We start from the raw sequence: 7,392 nt of genomic DNA, 5'->3' as shown, positions 1-7,392 counted from the left end.
CAAAGGGATAAGAGTATGATTTTTTTGCGAAGATGTTTTAAGCAAGATTTCTTTGCTTTTCTTTTAAGATGAAAGAAGATAACTTAAGATCTGTTTTAAGAAAAAAAACAAACAGTCTTCAAGGGTAATGTCTGCGCGTGTGCAGACATTAGCTCCCTTGAAGATGTTTGAAGAAAAAACAAACACCCCCTAAATTGCTTGAAACATCTGCCTCTGCATTATCATTCCAAATCCCATAAATAAGACAATTACAATATTACATATTTACATGGGGGTGTGAATATAAAGAAAAACCAAGCCATGGTGTCCCACATGTAAATGTGGCAGCCATCTAAAATAATTAAATAAATACGAAAAAGTTTATCTTTTTCTCTACCAATGTTACCACCATAGTTTTAAACTTTCAGTTGCAGAAAAAATCCAACATGTTCTCTTCATTTTTCTTTTTGGTCACCGATCTAATGAGTTAATACTTACACTTCTAAGCAATAGAAAGGTTTGCCCTCGAATCAATGGATTCGAATAGTTTTTTTGTAATTATAATGGGTTCGCTCGTCGAAAAAGAGTGGGTTCGCTCGTTAATATGACGCTATAGGCTATATATAAAACCGAAAAAGGAGTGGGTTTGGCCGAACCCGGTGGGTTGTGTGTACCTCCGCCACTGTCCGTTTGGTTTGTATTTTATCTCATACACCAATTTCGAATCTAGCTCGTTTCCTTTTGGTAAATGCTCAAGAGTCCACGTTCCATTTTCTTCAAGTTTTTTGATTTCCTTTTTCATGGCGTCTTTCCACTTTGGATTATATACAGCCTGATGGAAGTGTTTTGGCCCATAGTTGGAAGTTATGGCAGCCAAGAAAGCTTTATGATTATCTTGTCATAAGAAATAAATTGTGCTAAAGGATGTACCGTTGAGAACCTTTGATTGGAGGTTGATTGTTCGTGGTCAATAGACGGGGCAATCGGACTTCATAATCAGCAAGGTGCTTGGGCCGTGACCTGTTTCTTCTTTCTTTTTGTGGCTCAATGTCCGTTGTATCGGGACCAGTAGGCTCACAAACTAACCTCTGGGCTGGATGATATTTCTGGAGTGTTGAGTGTTGGGCTAGGATCATGGTCACTGTTTTCTGGGCTAGTACTTAGGCTTGTAGGCTGAGTTGGTTGGGTAATAAAATGATTTGTTTTTGGGTTTTAGTGGTGGAATTTGCCTGCTCAGGTGAAAGCCCATCTAGCCCATCATTAGTGGTATTAAAATCATTGATGGTGTTATAGCTAAATTCTTTCGTTTGATTTTTCTAAAAGACTATCCAAATCCAAAATGTTGGATATCTGAATTTTTGAATATTTCATATTCGGAATTTTGGATACAGTTTCAAATTCTGGTCTTTTGCACACTTCTAGTACTCATGTTGGCATATTGTATCCATAAATCTCCCCATTTGCTCTGTTGAATCAATTAACTGTAGCATTTTCTTTTTCTCTTTCCATCTAGATGTAGTGTAGCCCACTTCTATAGATTGAAGTGGTTGAAGGAGTAGGTATGCCCGGTGCTTCACTTTTTCAAGTTTATATTATCTTTTGTCAATTATTTGGCCAAAATTTATAACACGCTAGGATCAATAATTTGCATATGATTTATTGAAAAAATAATTGGTTGTTACTAAATCTCATATGAATAGCATGAATATTATCCTTGGTTTTCTCTTTCAATTGATGGTTACTAAATCTCATATGAATAACATGTTGTGTATGAAAGATAAGTTACATCCAATAAATTTAAGATTACTACATACATCACGGTTAGTCGGTAAGAGTAAATAGAGTCAGTGGCGAAGCTTGGGCTTAGTCACAGTGGTAACCGAAGTCACGGACCTATTACCTCGAGGTGACCGTGCTCAATGCCTATAAAAAATTTCAAACAAAATCATTAAAATTTACCTTACTAAGCGAAAAACGACAGTGACCGGGGTCCCCTTCGGTCTCTCTTATACTTCGCTCCTGAATATAGTGAAATATGTCTTAATTGTAGATAAGTTATAGGGTTTGTGTGGCTTATTTAGTGTCTAAAGCGAAATTCAAATTTTGAGACTTATTTAGGGTTCTCAGAGAGAGTCCAGGATTCATTTTTTTCCTGTTTTTCTCCGACTTCCTCCATTTGTTTCTTGCCTTTTTTTCACTATTTTACGAAAACCGATGAAAACTAACCCAGGAGAAAAAAAAAACAAGGGAGCAATGTTCTCACCCAGTATAAATTGTCACCCTGATGTGTGGGTGAAATATTATGTGTTAAGTAAGTTATATCATATATTTTGTGTGTTTATATGTCTTGGACACGATTACTTTGAGTGGTTTTACGTTTACAGGTGAGCGGAGCTTAAAGGAGCTTAAAGGAGCTAAATTGGAGCATATGAGATGGAGTGAAAATGAAGATTTTATTGCATAGAATAATAGATAATTTGAAGACGAAGACGTGACCCAAAACGGTGCGTAAAAACGTAGCTATAATAAAGAAGTTATGGGAAAAACAGTACAGTTGGGCAGTCACCGTAAGGCAGTGGGTGATGACTGTAGGCTACGGTCCCACTGTAGCTTACGGTGGGGAGACCGTAAGCTACGGTCTTCTTGGCGGAAAAACACGATTTTTAGGTTTTATCTTCCATATTTAAGCCCGGTTCAACCCTATGCCGCCTAGGCTTCATACACTAACATATTTGGGTGATTTTGGGGCCATTCTCCACCATCTTAACACCTCCCAATCACCATAATCATCCATTCAAGAATCAAGAGACCTATTGAAGATGCCTATGCAAGGCTAATCCGCTCGTGACCATCTCCAGGTGTAGGGTTGAGTTGTTCATTGGATTGTTGGTACTCTAAACCTTATTTTTGGATTTTGTTTGTGTGCTTGAACATACTTTTGGGTAATCAATGATATTTGCAGTTTATTAGTTATTGATTTTGGTCATCAACAATTAGGATTGAGTTCTTGGTGTCATTGACCTAGTGTCCTTAACCATAATACTGAGTGATTCATCATTGCCTAAGATTAACAATCAAGTAGATTATCGTTTAGTCGTGTCAATCAATTGGATTAAGTTCTAACGATCAACATAGCCACACATCTAGTCTCTTGGTTTATTGCTTCAAACAAAGGTTATAAATTCAATAGGTTTAATCATCAATCTAATTTACTTCAATACCTGAAACCTAGAGTTTGGTTACTTTTTAATAATTGTTTACAAATCAAAATCTATAAAACCGCTTGACATCGTTTGTCCACATAGTATAATTAGTAATTAGGTATTAAACTTGATTAGCACTTTCCACTCTATGGATTTGACACCTTACTTGCCCTAGCTAGTGAAGGTAATTTATAAATGTTTTTGATTGACCTTTCGACATCGATCAAAATGGCGCCGTTGCCGGGGAATCAACACGCAAAGTGCTAGTTAAGTGTTTTGTTTTGTTTTTTTTAGTTTGTTTTTGTTTTTAGTTTTATTTGCTTTATTTTACGCTTGGTATCTTTGTGTTTCATGTGTGTAGGTAACTCACAATGACAGGGAGTTGGGTTTATAACCCACATGAGGGATATGAGTAAATGGAAAGTGCTGATCCGTACCATTCATTTCCATACCATGAGCCACCTTCATACAACCCTCAAAGCTACTATGAGTCAAGTGAGTATGATAGTGATGGACCGGAGACGCCAACTTTTGTAAGTTACCGAGAGGAGAAATACTATATTTTGATGAGTACCCCCAACCGATATACAAAGAAGTCCCTCAATATTATAATCATGGTGATACTTATCAAAGGAATTATCAGCAAGATCAAGAAGATTCCCTGGGTAACAATGAAGAGTCTATTAAAGATGTTATGGATTTTCTAAAGGAGATGAAGAGAGATCAAGAAGCTCACAATATGGCTATAAATGAAAGGTTACAGCTTCAAGAAATGTCTAATGCTACCCAAGATGAACTGATGAGTCAACTATTAGAAGAGGTGGCCCAAATTAAACGAGAACGAGAGATGTTGGCTAGTGGTGCTGTGGTTGATGAGGGAGTGATAAAAGAGGCTTTTGATTTTTCAGAGAATGAATTTGAGGAGGTGGTTGTGGAGAATAATACCACAAAAATTCCTTCAGTTACCGAAGAACCAATGAATGCGTCGGTTGTGGTTGCTGATGAAGATTTTGAGGTAGAGGGTTTAGACCTTTTGGAGTATATTGTTGAATGTGTGGACCTAGTTGAAGACAAATTACCTTTCAAAGAATCAGACACTAAAATAGTCCCAACTTTTTCTGATAATCCCCAGTTACATATTCCCCAAATTCATAAAGTTGGGTATGTTGGTTTGAACTCGAAGAAGAGGAAGGTGGAGATGAAGGATAGTGGGCAGAATAGCAAGAAATGGGCCCATATTGGTTATATATATATGTGTTAGCCACAAGGAAGAAGGTGTGGACACAACACCTCAACTACCGGGCATACATGGGGAACTCGATGGGAAAATGCTCGGTTCGCCCCCAATCAACATTTGATGCTTCGAAGATAAGGAACGGTTCTCGGGCTAGACGTGTTAAGTATCGGGCATATGTGGGAAATTTAAAGGGCAAACGTGCATTCACACCGGCCTGTATTGGTTCATTGGATATGCTGAACATGTCAGAGGAAGCAAAGCAGAAGCGTGCAAATTACCGAGCCTACTTGGGAAATTCGGTAGGTAAATGTTCCATCAAACCACCGTAATCACCAAATCTGGTAACGGTCCGGCTGAAGACATTAACAAAAACTTAGCGCTGACCGGGAGGCAACCCGACCTTTTATTTTATTTTGTTTTGTTTTTCTTTTTGCATTTTACTTTTTGTTTGTGTTTAACAGTCATGCTAAACCCTAAGTGTTGGGAAGTTCATGTTGGTCTAGTCATGATCCGGTGGAGCATATATTGTCACATCATGTTCAAGGATTTCGGGTCAAGTTTGCAACAGTACTTATTAGCAGGACCCGTTTGACCAGAGAGATTCGAATAAGGTGCATGTGTCTCTTTCCTTTACTTTGGTTGTTAAAATTTTAAGTTCTCGTGCACTACACTCAATTTTTAACAGTAAATTACATTGGGGACAATGCAAAGTTTAAGTGTGAGGATGCGAGATTGGAGTTGAAAAAGTGAAAAATGTTAAAAATGTCCCGAATTTAAATTTTTTTGCAAAAACAATGGAAAATGATAGAAAATCTGGAACTGTTTGTAAACATTTATATAAATAAAAAATAAAAAATAATAATAATAAATTAATAATAATAATAATAATAATAATAATAATAATAATAATAATAATAATAAAAGAACAGTAACACGCTTAATTTGGGATGTGTCGGTAGGCTTAGCCTTTAAGAATGAAAGGACGGTTTGGTTGTTGACTTAATTGAACCTCTAATTGCTTGATTTTAGTGGGAAACATTTTCGGGTTTTGATTGTTTAGCTAAGCCTGTGTAAGGACTTGGATGAAAGGTCGGGCAATACTCAAGCCTTTTTGTTAAGCTTTGATCACCAAAAGAAATTTTGTTAAAATATCAATAGACTACTGAACGATGCATGGATAGGCTTAACGTTAGAGTATGCTAGATGCTTATGATATAAACATAACGAAAATACTTCTAGTTTAAGTGGTTAACGCTTCCTAGGTGTATGGTTTTATAACCTTAAATCCTGTATTGATGGGATGCTCTAGGGTTCGGACACCAGGGGTCTTTATGCGGTATATCATCTGGGTATTCATATCTCCTAAGTGGATTTATGAATAAAAAGAGCTCAAAGAGCAAACCCGCAGTTTATCTGCCAACTATAAGTCATTAAACATGATCATTACGTGCTTTTAAAGTACAATTACACTACTGACTTGATCATCCATGCTGTTAGTCATGTGGGGTCCATAATATGTGGGTTCCATTTAATCATATAAACTAATGAAATTGTCACACCTTATTTGTCTCGGTAAGTATTAGGGCATGGGTTTAAGTGGATAGCAATATCGGCAATCGCGGGTTTTGTGTTATCTGTTAATGATAAAAATAAATTGAGTATTTAGTAAAAACAGTTTCCAGTTTTAATTTCATTGTACATCTTTTTAGGACGAAAAAGGATAATTGTGGAATATGATGTGTGGATGAAATATTGTGTGTTAAGTAAGTTATATCATGTATTTTGTGTGTTTATATGTCTTGGACACGATTACTTTGAGTGGTTTTACGTTTACAAGTGAGCAGAGCTTAAAGAAGCTTAAAGAGCTACATTGGAGCATATGAGATGAAGTGGAAATGAAGATTTTATTGCATAGAATGATAGATAATTTGAAGATGAAGACGTGGCCGAAAACGGTGCGTAAAACGTAGCTATAACGAAGAAGTTATGGGCAAAACAGTACAGTGGGGCAGTCACCGTTAAGGCAGTGTGTCATGACCGTAGGCTACGGTCTTCTGGGCGGAAAAACACGATTTTTAGGTTTTATCTTCCATATTTAAGCCCGGTTCAACCCTATGTCGCCTAGGTTTCATACCCTAACATATTTGGGCGATTTTGGGGCCATTCTCCACCATCTTAACACCTCCCAATCACCATAATCATCCATGCCATCATCCATTCAAGAATCAAGAGACCTATTGAAGATGCCTATGCAAGGCTAATCCGCTCGTGACATCTCCAGGTGTAGGGTTGAGTTGTTCATTGGATGTTGGTACTCTAAACCTTATTTTTGGATTTTGTTTGTTTGCTTAAACATACTTTTGGGTAATAAATGATATTTGCAGTTTATTAGTTATTGATTTTGGTCATCAACAGTTAGGATTGAGTTCTTGGTGTCATTTACCTAGTGTCCTTAACCATAATACTGAGTGATTCATCATTGCCTAAGATTAACAATCAAGTAGATTATTGTTTAGCCGTGTCAACCAATTGGATTAAGTTCTAACGATCAACATAGACACACATCTAGTCTCTTGGTTTATTGCTTCAAACAAAGGTTATAAATTCAATAGGTTTAATCATCAATCTAACTTACTTCAAGACCTGAAATCTGGAGTTTGGTTACTTTTTAATAATTGTTTACAAATCAAAATCTTTAAAACCGCTTGACATCGTTTGTCCACCTAGTATAATTAGTAATTAGGTATTAAACTTGATTAGCTCTTTCCACTGATTCCCTGTGGATTCGACACCTTACTTGCCCTAGCTAGTGAAGGTAATTTATAAATGTTTTTGATTGACCTTTCGACGTCGATCAAAATGGCACCGTTGCCGGGGAATCAACTCGCAAAGTGCTAGTTAGTGTTTTGTTTTGTTTTTTTAGTTTGTTTTGTTTTTAGTTTTATTTGTTTGATTTTACGCTTGGTATCTTTG

This window comes from Bidens hawaiensis, unplaced genomic scaffold (genome assembly GCF_021521415.1).
Source record: "Bidens hawaiensis isolate Kalapana, Puna unplaced genomic scaffold, B.hawaiensis_p1.1 tig00016564_1, whole genome shotgun sequence".
In the NCBI taxonomy this organism is placed as follows: domain Eukaryota; kingdom Viridiplantae; phylum Streptophyta; class Magnoliopsida; order Asterales; family Asteraceae; genus Bidens; species Bidens hawaiensis.
Note: the sequence above shows the minus strand (reverse complement) of the source record.